The sequence below is a fragment of the Parasteatoda tepidariorum genome, chromosome 1 (genome assembly GCF_043381705.1).
Source record: "Parasteatoda tepidariorum isolate YZ-2023 chromosome 1, CAS_Ptep_4.0, whole genome shotgun sequence".
Lineage (NCBI taxonomy): Eukaryota > Metazoa > Arthropoda > Arachnida > Araneae > Theridiidae > Parasteatoda > Parasteatoda tepidariorum.
The window spans coordinates 85,586,706-85,600,658 of NC_092204.1; the positions used below are offsets into that span (position 1 = coordinate 85,586,706).

General features: G+C 28.9%; 1 protein-coding gene across 1 annotated transcript in view; it reads right to left on the reverse strand.

The window, feature by feature from the left end:
- LOC107451394 (frizzled-5) overlaps window positions 1–13,508 on the reverse strand; it is a 104,203-nt gene extending 90,695 nt beyond the window's left edge. Inside the window, exon 1 of the mRNA XM_016067462.3 lies at window positions 13,374–13,508. The gene's annotated coding sequence lies outside the window, so the exon portion shown is untranslated. The remainder of the gene's footprint in view (window positions 1–13,373) is intronic.
- Between the last annotated feature and the right edge of the window lie 445 nt (window positions 13,509–13,953).

Here is a 13,953-nt window from a genome sequence, read left to right on the forward strand (position 1 = left end):
TCTTCTCCATTTTTCCCAGATTCTGGGAAACTTTCCAATTGAAAATATTTCACAACTTTCTTTTCATTTTTTTAAACGGTAGACTGGTTTAATTTTCTTCCTTTATTTTTTCCATTTGACAAATATTTTCTCCTGTTTATGATTGACTTTTGACTAACGTTTGCGGTTGAACTTTTAAGTCCTTGCTCTAGGGGATATAAGGCTAAGGAGAATAAGAAAAACAATCAGGATTTTAAAATGCCATCATGACTTTTAAAATTCAATTTGATTTTTTTTATCATCCACTTGGTCTCTTTCATTTAGTAGTTTAAATGAATACGGCCAACACTCCAAAACATATTGCTAATAATAATAATATTATTTCGAAATTAACTTTCGTTTTTAAAGCGATGAAAATGAAATAACTCACCTACGGTTACCGAAACTGCAAATTCATATTTTTTTAAACAAGCATTCGTACATTTTTGTTTTGTTTGTTCTGTTCCCAAAGTTGTACAGTTAGTCAATAAAAAGTATCACACTGTACCTTGTATAACTTTTATTCTAACGATCGAATGTTTAGAATTAAAAATTAATCTTAATGGTTCAGATAGTAAGTTCAAATGTATGCTAATTAATTAATGTCAACTATTAATAAAAGCAATTTGAGAAAACAAATTAATAACAATAAATTGGTATTAACGCAGTTTTGTGCTAATAACCGAGTACATCTTTTATATTTTAGTTATAGCATTTTTAAAAACTATTTTATTTACAAAAATGTTTGTACCAAGCATATATATATTTTTTCGTTTGCTTTTTGCACAAACATATTTTTTAGAAAATTTGATCGTTTTTTGAGTAAACCATAAGGCAAAAATTTGAGATCTTCAAACTATCTCTGTAGTTTACTGCAATAAAAATAAAGTACATTTTCGAATATTGGCCGTAGTATTTAACACTTAAGAAAACACACCATATAATTATGTTTAAATAATACCAGGTCAAAGTTCATACCAAGTTCACTATCTAATTCATTGTTTCCAAGAATTAAAAGAATAAGTAAATAGTAAACAATAACAAAGTAAGGAAAAAAAAAAGATTCAGTAGTCCAGAAAAAGTAAAACCACTTGCGTGTTATATATAATAAAGCTGTGTATTACTTATTAAAATACCTTGATCTACATAATGTATAGAATTTCGAAGTAAAGCTGATGGTTTATTTTGAATCATTAAACAAGGGTAATGGAAAATGTCGATGGTGTCAAAAGTGCAACAATCTCTCAATTCACGCCTATTATCGACAAGAAATTGTTCATCAATAACATGTTCTATCAAGTAGATTAAACAACCATTTCCTCATCTTTATTATCTTAGGCTAGTAATTTAAGTATAATTAGAAGAAATACTTCCTTTTGTAAGTAAACATGTGAGCGTAGGTTGAATAACTTTAGCATTTTAGGTAAGAATGTTAATAAAAATTATATCAGCAGTAACTAAAATTTCATTAGCATTATCACTGATCTCACATGATTTGGAATACTTAAAAACTCTTTAATATCACTAACTTGTAGCATTCTTTTCGCTTGCTTCTGTGATCAGCTAAAATGATCATCGCGTGGTAAATGCACTTTGTAAAGATTAGATCCACTGTATGAAGTGAAAGAAATCCTGTCCATCAACCCAAATGATTTTCACTTTTTTTCACGCACATATATATATATATAGCTCAAAATGTGAGGAAAACTTGGAAAAAATTACTGAATAATGAAAAAAAAAATTATTTTAAAAAAAAAACAATTCAATTAAAATCCGGGGGGGGGGGAGATATAATGTCTTTTTCAGCTCAATGTGCTCAAGGTAATATTATGCTGGATAGTTTAAAGAAGTTTATAATTAATAGGGTTGATATTTAATTACACAATTTTAATGATTTTAGAAAATTAACTTTTAATTAAGAAAAAAAAGAGCGAGAGAGAGAGCGAGAAAGAGCGTGCCTGTTTTGCACATATTTTTAGCCACGGATTTGCACGAAATGGATTTGCACTTGGTAAAAATTATATAAATTAACGAAGAAAATTTTAGTAAATTTATTCATAATAGCATAAAATGAACTCAATGATTTTATGTATAATTTAATTACTTTAGTGGGTTATTCATTGTTTTTTCTATCAAATTTTGAAAGAGTTTGTCTATTTTTTTTTTTTTTTTGATAAATAAACATTTTTACATATTTTTTCTAATTACATTCATTTGATTGAAAATGGTCTTTAAATAGATGTTTTTAGAAACTTTAGAATTCCAAGTAGTTAGTTTATTTATATAAAATTAAAATATTCTTCGTTTTTCTCTTTTACTTTTTGTTCTGTTATTAGTTTTATTCATATAAATGGTGTTAATAGAATTTGAACAGTAAATTTTGAAAAACTAACATGTTATAAAAAAACATATTTCATAGTGATGACCCAAAGTCCATAGCGTGACTTTATTCTTCAAATTTTAAATCATTTGTGGCTAGTGCCCTTTAAGAAAATGGTTCTTTCTTTCCTAAAGGAAAAAAGTGGTATCATGTGGCTTTTATTATTAAGATTTACTTTCAGAACACAAGATAAATCTGTCTACCATACATAGAATAAAAGAATTTGTGTGTGCATCTGTCTGTATACCAGATTGCGGGTAAATCGTAGGCTCTAAGAAATACGACATTCAGCATGAAGTTAAATGAGTATAATTGTAAATAAATTACGAAACCCAATTTTAGAGTACAGAGATATTTAAAAAAATGAAATTTTCTAATTGGTTTATCAAAAGCCATTGTTTTAAAGTAAACTATAAACGATTCAGTTTTGCTAAATATTTTAAAAATAGCATCAATGACGTTTGCTAGCTTGCAGTTTTAATTTAAAAAAAGGTATTTATTACGCATACTGTAAAACTTAATTATTTTTCGTTCGTTATGCCAAGTTATCTGAATGGTCAATGTGATCGTTGTAGCATAGGTGGTTTGTGAGACCAAATTAGTATTTTTAAGGTTACCTAAAACCACGTGTTTATTTTGTTTATAGTTATGCATTTAAAATGCGTCATTATAAAACTGAATAATTAAAAAAATTAATGGTCATTGAGACAAACAAAAATATTGTACTGAAAATCAAAATGAATGGATAATTCGTTGAGAATAAACGTAAAAAAACGTCAATATTATTATTGACGCCAATGATAATTAATGTTGGTAATGATTACTAAATGAAATGAAATAATCAATGTAACACCTAAAAAATCAACAAACCATTATTGACATAAATAATGCTTAATTAATTTTTGTAATAGATACTACTTGAAATAAAAAAATAAGCTATGTACTAAAAAGCAAAATTAATGGAGAAAAGAGTAAATTTTACGGAGAACCGTAGAAAGTCGCCATAACTATTATTGACATCAATGATGTTTAATTTGGTTGTAGGCACTACTGGCCATATGGAAATTGATGCAATTTTAATGTGTGCCAAATATACTCTTATATAGGTGCAACGTATTTGTATGAGTAAATTTGGTGCTTTTAAAATCTGCATCAATGCTGTATGAGAGATGCTGAGGAAATAGTTTTTTACGGCTCCTCGAAATACAGGAGACAGTAGTTGATTATGGTTAAATTTTAAATACTATTGCCTAGAGCAGTGTTTGTCAAAGTGTGGTACGCGTACCCCCAGGGGTACGGGAACAGTTTAACGGGGGTACGTGTTCTTATTCGAAATATCTTGCAACAAACGAAAATTGCAAAGAAATTTGTTTAAAAACAAAGCTAGCCATGAAAATTTACGATTATGTATTTTTCTATTGGCTATTTTTTGCAGAGTTAACAGTTAATAATTAGTAGTGTCAACAGCCAATTGTAATTTTCAACTTTTGTGTGTGTAATAAATTCTACTTATTTTGATTATTTTTATAAAATATAATTTTTATCCTTCTTGAAAAATAAACACGAGGAGTGTTTTTTAACATCATTCTGGCCTCAAATGCAAAATATGTATCCAGTATTAACAGAAAAAGTTGTGAAATATATTTTGCCTTTTCCTACTCATATATATGTGAAGTCGCTTTTTCAACTTTCGTGAACATTAATTCGAAAAAGAAATAGATTATTGTACGTGGAATCGCATCTCAGACTAAAATTGACCACAAGAGAACCAAATTATGATGAACTGTTATCACAGCAAAAAAAATATCATCCTACTCACTGATACAAATAAACTTATTAACAAAACTTTATACCAAAAAATAAAAATAAACATATTTAAAAAAAAAACATTCATTTCTTTATTAGTGTTCCACAGCATTACGAAAAATTTAGAAGGGGTACACAAAAGTCATAAGTTTGGAAAACACTGGCCTAGAGCAACAGCATTATGTTAGATGGCATCTAATGCAATTAATCATTATTTTGATGGAATGAATACTAAGTACGTGTTTCGCTTAATCTAATAACGTAAAGCCATCGGGAAGGACAAAATCTAATAATAAATTTTGAAAAGTGAAATTATTTTAGCTTTATTAATTGTGTAGGCATATGTCTTTCAATTTTGTGCAGGATTTCGTAGCATCGTTCAGTGCTGATTTTAATTCTTTTTTCTTTTCGATCTATAGGAAAAATGAGTAGTCAGCTAGTAATGCAATATTATATTAATAAAATAAATACTTATGTTTTGATTTGAAGTCAACACAGATTGTTTTCTTGAAGCTAAAGTAGTAGCTAGCAGAAACAAGCATCCACTTGGTACAAAAAAATATGTACTCGCTTTTTTAATGCAGGTGTTTGTTGTAAACATATAAATTTTTGTAGCTGGAAATTAATAGGCTAATATAAATGTCGAAATAAAGAAAAAAAACTGTAAATATGATTATTACTATTAAAGATTTCATATTGCTCTGTGATTCTAGTTGTCATTAAAATAATCATTTTAACGCAAGAGACTCATAACTTCCCGAAATGGGTTATAAATTTTGAAACACAGCACACAATAATATTTCGCCATAACAATATGCAAATCGTAGTTATTTCACTGCAATATTTGGCATCTTTCAATAAATCAAATTAGGAAAACGTTCTTTTTAAAAACATCGTTCCAGCGTTGTCTTTCGCGTAAACGTACACACAAATAACATTTTTGTTTTACGTAACTTTTTTTATCCCAAAAACTGGATCGTAGAACGAATTTTAATTAAGCCAGACAGACGGAATGAGGGTGGAATTGTCGCCGCGTGACGGGCTTCCTTGATCCGCTAGAGGTGTAGGGGAACGATACGATCGTTAACGGGGAAACGGAGAACGTATCTGAGAGCTACAAGGATGGGGATCGGTTTCCATGGTTACTCTTCATTCCGAGCATCTCTAGGGAGAAAAGCGTCCATCTAAGAGGAGATCCTTTTTTCTTTTTCTTTTTTTTTTATTCTCATCTATAAAACGGTTTGCCGGTCCCACGCTTTCTAAGAATTATAAGATTTTGTAGAGTTAAGAAATGCTTCTTTTCTTAAAATAAAAAAAGGAAAAAAATTTTTGCCCGAAGGTATTGATAACTTTGAGGGGATTTTCTTGATAATGAACTTTGACCCATTCTGTTTTGTCAGTTTGCGTCTTTTTTATTTTTCGTACGGACATGTTAATGTTATATTGGAAAGACTTGAGGGTCTATAAACGATTTTCATGACTGCTGTTTTGTTCGTTTTTTTCAATTGTTTTAAAGAAACTTTTGTAAGTAGTTTGAAGAGGGAGTAAAAAGGAATTTTGTGGCTTTAAATCCTTTTAACGAAGGCTCTTGTTACAGTTTATATCTGAAATGCGAATAAAATTTTTATACATTGTTTTAATAAATCACTGAGTAAAGGGTATTTTAAAATTTATTATTTTCAACTCAGAATTTGAAGAAAGGGAGAAAATTTTTCTGTTTAGTTTTTAATGAATTTGAATAGAAACAATAAAATTAATAATTTAGAATAGTTTATGAGAGTTTGAAATTTTACATTATTATAATTAATGCCAATTGGACATTCTAATGTGTATTATAATTTATATGCTGCATAAAAACTTTAATTTAAATATGCATTTTTAAAAATTTATTTCATTTACAAAATATTAGCTAGTGTTAAATTTTTTAATAATGATAATGACTAGAAGAAAAGGGAAAAATGTCAATTGATTGTAATATAAATATCTAACTAAACTAAACTCAGCGGCGCGACAACCCATAGAGGGCCAAGGCCTACTGTTCCCATCTAAGTTTTATAGTCCTTGGGCTCTGGGGTGTAGGAGCAGATGTTCCGGTCAGGTGGTCAGCCGTACGCGGAACCCCCAGTGTTTAGTTCCCAAGCATGCTTGGTACTCATTTATCGACCCACTGAAGGAATGAAAGGCTGAGCTAATCTTGCCCGGCCCGAGGATCGAACCAGGGACCTGTGGCAAGACAGCGCTACCGCTCAGCCACCGGGCATCTAAATATCTAACTACTAAGTGTATTAAAAATTGAAGTTTCATGGAAACTATTTCCGATAACCCTATTTAGTTCCTTAAAATTACATCTATATTTTAAATCATTAAATTAGTTCCTATTTTGCTTTATGAAAGTACATCCATATTTTGAATCATAAAATTATTTTCTAATTCGAAACTACATCTACATTTTGAACCATTAAATTATTTCATATTTAGCTCCATGAAACTGCATCTATATTTTGAATCATAAAATTAACTCTTATTTAGTCCCATGAAACTTAATCTATATTTTAAATCATGAAATTATTTTCAATTTAGCTTCATGAAACTCCATCTATATTTTGAAACATTAAAATTTTTTCCTATTTAGCTCTATCAAAGTGCATCCATATTTTGAATCATAAAATTAATTTCTATTTAGCTTCATGAAACTTAATCTATAATTTGAATGATTAGATTATTTCATATTTTGATACATGAAACTGCATCGATATTTTAATACATACAAAAAAAAAAATCGATTTAAATTCATGCAACTGTTATTTAAGTTCATAAAATTATATCCTTTTTTAGTTCTATAAAAGTACTATTTTTAATTCTAAAGCTATTTCCAATTTAGCCCTATGAAAATGTATCTTTTTTAAAATCATAAAACTAAATTAGCTCCATGAAACTATATCATATTTTGAATTATGGAACTATTTTCTTTTTAGCTAAATCAATCTATTTCCTATTTGCTTAGCTCCCTAAAACTGTTTTCTTATTTATATTTATAAAATTCACTTTGTATTAAAAATTTAAAAGACAAACCAAACTTTCTTCAAGCCACTATGAATAAAATTAATTTTAGTTTTTTGTTAAAACTGGCACATTCTAGCATCTATACACATAATTAAATAAAGACTTTGCGTATACATCTGCATACCAGATTGCGGGAATACTGTAAACACTAAAATTACCACATTCAACAGGAAGCTAAGGAGTACAATTGTAAGCAAATTACAAGCCCGATTTTCAATTTTAGTAATTATATTTTTAACTCAGAGAGATTTAAAAAATTGAATTTACTCATTGGCTTAGCGGAAGCCATTGTTTTAAATTAAACCATAGGCGATTCAGTTTTGTTAGAGTTCCTGCTATCTAATTTCGTTAGAGAATTACGATATGCATGTAACAATCTCTGATTGGTCAAGGATCAAAATTTATCGAAATAAAACTATTGTATACCGAAATATAACTATTGTATAAAATTAAATATATCCTGGTATTATGGTTTAAGAGAGCGTACCAAATCGGCAAACTATTCTAATCGGCAAACTAGTAGCTAATTGAAATAAAAAAAATAACTATGTACTAAAAAGCGAAAGTAATGGGGAAATTGTATTTATTGTACCATTCTGTACCATAATTGTGCCATAAAAAGTCGCCACACTGTTATTGGCACAAATGATGCTTAATTTTGGTAATAGGCACTATTGGCTTATGGTCATTGGTGCACTTTTAATAAATGCCGAATATACTTTTATGTATGTACAAAGTAAATTTAATGCGTATTAAAATATTGTACCAATATTGTGCATTTTTATTATTTATTCTATGAAAATAGGCTTTTTACTTCTCTCGAAGATATGAGTACAGAACAAAGCTTCTTGATGGTGTTAAATTTTAAAAATCATGAGTTGCTTCGAGCAACAGCATCATGCCAGATGATACTAAGTACTGTCATTGCTCTTTATTTTGATGGGATGAACTACTAGATACCTGTTTTCCTTAATCCAGGGACTAATATGCCTTTATATCTATGCCTTAATCTAATAAGGCAGTGTTTCCCAAACTTTTGACTTTTGTGTACCCTTTCTAAATTTTTCGTAAAGCTGTGTACTACTAATAAAAGAATGAATGCATTTTTTACTATTAAAAAATTGCAAAAAACTTAAAAATCACAACTGGTTGTTCACACCACTAATTATATTATATTAACCTGTTAACTCTGCAAAAAATAGCCAACCGAAAAATACGTAATCGTAAATTTTCATGGTTAGCTTTGTTTTTAAATAAAAAATTTTGAAATTTTCGTTTGTTGCAAAATATTTCGCATAAGAACGCGAAACCCCGCTAAACTGTTCCCGTACCCCTGGGGGTACGCGTACCACACATTGGGAAACACTGAAATAAGGCAAAATAACAGTGAAGGGCAACAAAAAATAATAAATAAAAAAACATGGAATTGATTTATCTTTATAAGTGGTTTCGGTTTTTGTCTTTCAGTTTTGTGCATGAATTTGTAGTGCTTTTCAGTACTGATTTATTGATTCCTTTTTTGTTTTTTTACTTTGTATGAAGACCGGGTATTCAGATAGTATGAGTATATATACTATCGCTTATTTTAAAATACGACAAACATTTGTCAAAGAAACCTAACAATATAAACAGAGTTCGTTAAATATATTGAAATGCATATAGCTAAAAAATTGAATTAAATTTGATTAAAAAATAATTATTCATTAAATAAATAATTAAATTTTATGTTGTAATTTTTTCGGCATTTTTAGAGATTTAAATGTTTATTTTGTTCGAAGAAAAACAATCGTTTTCGTTTAATTTTTGTCGTAATGGTAATTATTGAAAGGCAAAAAAAATCAAATGTGCTAATACGCGGAAGAATTTAATATAAACAATTAACAATTTATCACCCCCTCAAAATATTTCTTTGAATAAAAATATTTCCTTTAACTAATTTTGATTTTCCGTTAACATAACTCACAGTATCTCTAATTTGAGTAACCTTTTTTGAGTTGTTAATCAGAGCGTTTTGATTGAAAAAACCCCACAATTTCTATTTAGGCAATTAATTATTTCTGTGTATTTTGTTGTTATATATTGAAAATTCCAGATATTTGTAAAGTACCTTTCTTAAAATAGTGCTAAGGAAGAGTTTGATTTGAAACTGTTGCCTTTGGAAGTAATAAAAAAATTGACTGAAGCCCTTCATGTACTGAACGATAGGCTTAGAACAATAGAAGTATCAGTAACATGACAAATTATTCATCTTTTTATTATTTAACATATGTTGCTATCAAATAAAATTCATAATATATTTCATAATTTAATCAGTTTAAATCATTTTAAACAACTAGCTGCGTGAAACTTTCCTTAAAATATCTGCCTATGTAAATGAAACAATACAACAGAAATGCAAACAAAAACGTGATATTCACGGCGAAACTAATGAATCACCTTAAAATATAATAACAGAAATCCCACCTTCAACAGTGAATAAAAAAGTATGGTAGAGAATTCTAATAAGCCGCCATTTCCGTGCGCCATAAATATAATCCCCCTTATTTCCGAACATTTATAGGCGCTGTAGTTTTCCGTTATGCTCAATTCATGTCCATAGCCCATAAATTAAAAATTCTCGGACATTCAATACGCCCCTTGGCGAATATTAATCGCCAACGATTAGCGCCAACATAGTAACGAATTTTATTTTCATTTCATCACCTTTACTCGCACTTAACCCTTTCAGTGATTGGGGGCGCACTGTTAATAACACCCTTTTTTATGGCAGGAGGGAATGGGGTGTTGTCGTATAATCTCAACCACATGGGGTTAGGACCGGGCGGATTATGGGATTTTTATTCAATTGTTTTCTGAGTTCAATATTATTGTCTTGCATTGAGTATTTATTAAAAAGCAGTAAAAAAGATTTAAGTTGTTTCGAACACAATTGTTAAGCCGCAAACGGATTTAATGCGTAGCATTTATGTTCATGAACTGATTCCTTTTTTTTTCAAATTTATTTATATTATAATGACTTATAATATCGTCTATTTATTAGTTTGATGTAGAAATGGGTTCCTCTAAAATAAATAAATAAATAATAATAATTCACGAATTTCTATAAAATATTGAATCTAAATAATAATAAGCATTTAACCTATTACAAAGTAATATCATCAGACATAAAGTAATTTCCACACTGAGAAAAAAATAAGAGCAAAACTGCCAAAATATGGCGAAAATTAACGTGTTTCTGGCTTTATGGGAATACCAAAAAACTCTATAATTTTTATTGAAGCCCTTTGTTAATAGTTTTGGCAAAATTAACAATAAAATATTGTTTAATAATATGTATCAGAAAATTTGCTAAATGTGGTAAAAATTTAATAATTTTACCATGATAGCATGGAATAAAAATTATTTATTCGGTTAAATTTACATTTCAGTTTTGCATTTTTTACTAAATGTGTGGTTATAAGAACTATAATTTTGAAAAATAGAATTTCCGGTAAACCGTTTTCACATGAATGGAAAACTTACCAAGTGAATGGTTGTTTAAATACCGTATATTTGGATTTTATTAACCAGAATTATGTTATTTTTTTCATTTTGTTACTAGAAATTTCATTAGTAAAGAATACGGTAATTTTTATTATCCATTATATTACTTAAAAAATATACGAGAAGAGCAGAGAACAGCATTAGTTCTGACGAACTGGTTTTCCCAATCCTGGACGTAGGAGGTCAAAAACTGGAAAGATTCCAAACTGCCGTAATGGCTGCTTAGAGGCAACATATTCTAATACTTTAATGCGATCGATTTAAGTTAATGCATGATTGGAACTGTAGGAATAATGCATTGTTGCGTGTAACATTGTATTAACATTGTTGAATAAACTCCTTTGTGAACTCGCATTGTTCCTTTTTTGTCAAGGTGTTATAAAAGGTTTTTTGATTAAATTTGTCTTTATGCTTTTCAGCCAAAAATGCTAAAAGGTTGAATAATTTATTTTAGGAACATTGTAAAGTAATGAATAATATACGATATGACTCTTTTTTCATTAAAAATATTTTGGGTAGGTAGAGTTTGTATTTTAAGGTTATTTCATTTTCAATGCATCAAATTTAAGATTCTAGTTCATAACCTCTCCTAAACTATCCTAAATTTAAATCATATTAAAAAACTATAAGCAATTTATGGTTTCTATAAAAGAACTACGTAATTCTGTATAACTATATTATGTAATATAACTATATTATTCAATATAACTCAGTATTTATATAAGTTATTTTTTAAATGTACTTTACAAAAGATAAATGAAAAATACACGAACTCAAGGCTTTTTGATTCTAGCACAGGCATGCTGGAATATACCAACAGACTATCATAATAATAATAATATTTATTTTAAGAAAACTTACATTTAACACTTTAATTTTTATCAAAACATCTATGTATTACATCTAAAATTTACTTCTATTATTAATAATTACTGCTTAAACACATATTTTGTTGATGATAGCAAGCAATTGAACTAAAATCCTTAGCTAAAACTGCCTTAACTTGCAATTTGAAAAATATCACCTTCAACAATTTACTAAATTATCTCCTTACTTATAGATATTTTGGTCGTTACTAAGTTAAATTTATCTTTATTTATATAACGCTTTACAATTTGCAAAATATCGTCAATTTTCGGAAATATTTCAGTCTTAGCAATTCACTAAACTATCGTTTTACTCATAAACATTGTTTGGATACTTAAATCATTGTTGAATAAAATTTATGCTTAATTATAAATCACCTCACAGTCTACAAAATAATATCAATTTTCGAAATTATTTCAGTCTGAAAAATCTACATAATTGCATACAAAAATTGTTGTAGAATAAATTTTATCCTTAATTATAAATCGCTTTACAAGTTACAAAATATCATCAATTTTCGAAATTATTTTACTCTCAGCAGTTTTCTATACTATCGCCTTGCTTATAAATATAGTGGTCGTTGCTGAACAAAATTTCTCCTTAATTATAAATCGTGTCACAGTCATCAAAATATTATTAATTTTAGAAAATATTTCAGTCTGAACAATATACTAAACTACTTATAAACGTTTTTGAACTAATTTTACTTTTAACTATAAATTACATTACAATTTGCAAAACATCATCAACTTCCGGACTTATTTTAGTCTCAATCTTCTATAATATCCCTTTCCTTATAAACATAGTTGTCGTTACTGAATTAAATTTATTTTAATTATAAATCGCTTTACAACTTGCCAAATGTTATTGATTTTCAGAATCGTTTCAGTCTTAATAATTTACTTAACTATTTCCTTACTCATATGCATTGTAATTGTTACTGAATTAAATTTATTCTTACATATAAATCACTTTACAATTTTCAAAATATTATCAATATTTGGAATTATTTCAGTTGCAATAATCTACTTAACTATCTTCTTATTTATAAACACAGTGTCTGTAGCTGAATTAAATTTATCCTTAATTATCAATCAGTTTACAATTTGCAAAATATTATCGTTTTTTAGAATGATTTCAATCTCAGTAATCTATTTAACTATCTCCTTACCTATAAACATTGTGATCGTTGTTGAACTAAATTTATCCTTAATTATAAATCATTTTACAATAGGGAATATATTATCAATTTTCGTAGTTATTGCTTTATAAAGCAAAATCACATACTCTCAACTTACCTGAAGCGCAATGCTAACTGCTGTTGCGGCTTCATTTTACATATTTAGCATTACATTTTTATTTATTTATTTAAATTCAAGCAGCTAAAATTTCGAAAGACAATCCCACAAATATTTTATTGCTTAAATCCATACTAAATTTTGTTGCACAATATCCAACGTTTCAAATCAGCAAATTGTCGGATAACGTGCCGGCAGGTACTTGAACTAGACACCAACAAACAGTAGGTGGCGGAATATAGATATTTCATTCCAAAAATGGGAAGAAAACGACCGCTATTTTATCTTAACACCCTGTCGTGCTGTAACGCCATTACACTTTGTCGAATATCAATGAAATGTCTAAAGTAGTAAGCGACTGTTATTTCACCGACAGATCTAAAAAAAACGTTACTTACCAAACTCACGCTCACAATGATGCGCAAGCTCACACACGAGGAAAACTCGACATGTTAGATGTTCAAGAGCCCCTGTACAAACGCTTTCACCGCTCGTCTTTTGGATCTACGTTCTAGTATACTAGGAACACTAGTAAAACGACTCCCGTCAGAAAATCGATATTCCATTGTATCCATCCGCGCGCGTGGCCTTTTCTCCTTCGTGTCACCATGAAGTGCTATACGGATTGTAGGTTGACGGCTGCGTAATATAGTTCGTCGAAGGGAAGACGGAGGCACACTTAATTCTTTTTCCTGGTCTCTGGAGTTATTAAAAAAGTAGTTTTTTAAAATTTTTGGCCGCTAATGTCACATCTGGACGGGTGTTTAATGGCCGCGTTGTACGTTGGAACACCTCTCATCTTTAATAGGGAATAAAAGCGCGGCTAAATGCTAATGATGAAAGTCATTAAGATTTTAGGAAAATTTACAATCCATAATGACAATCTTGTATGGTTAAAACGCTCAGAAGGAGAAAGTGATTTAAACGAGCAAGAAATTCGCTTCCCGGAGAAATTATCGCATCAGTTTCGTGAGTTGG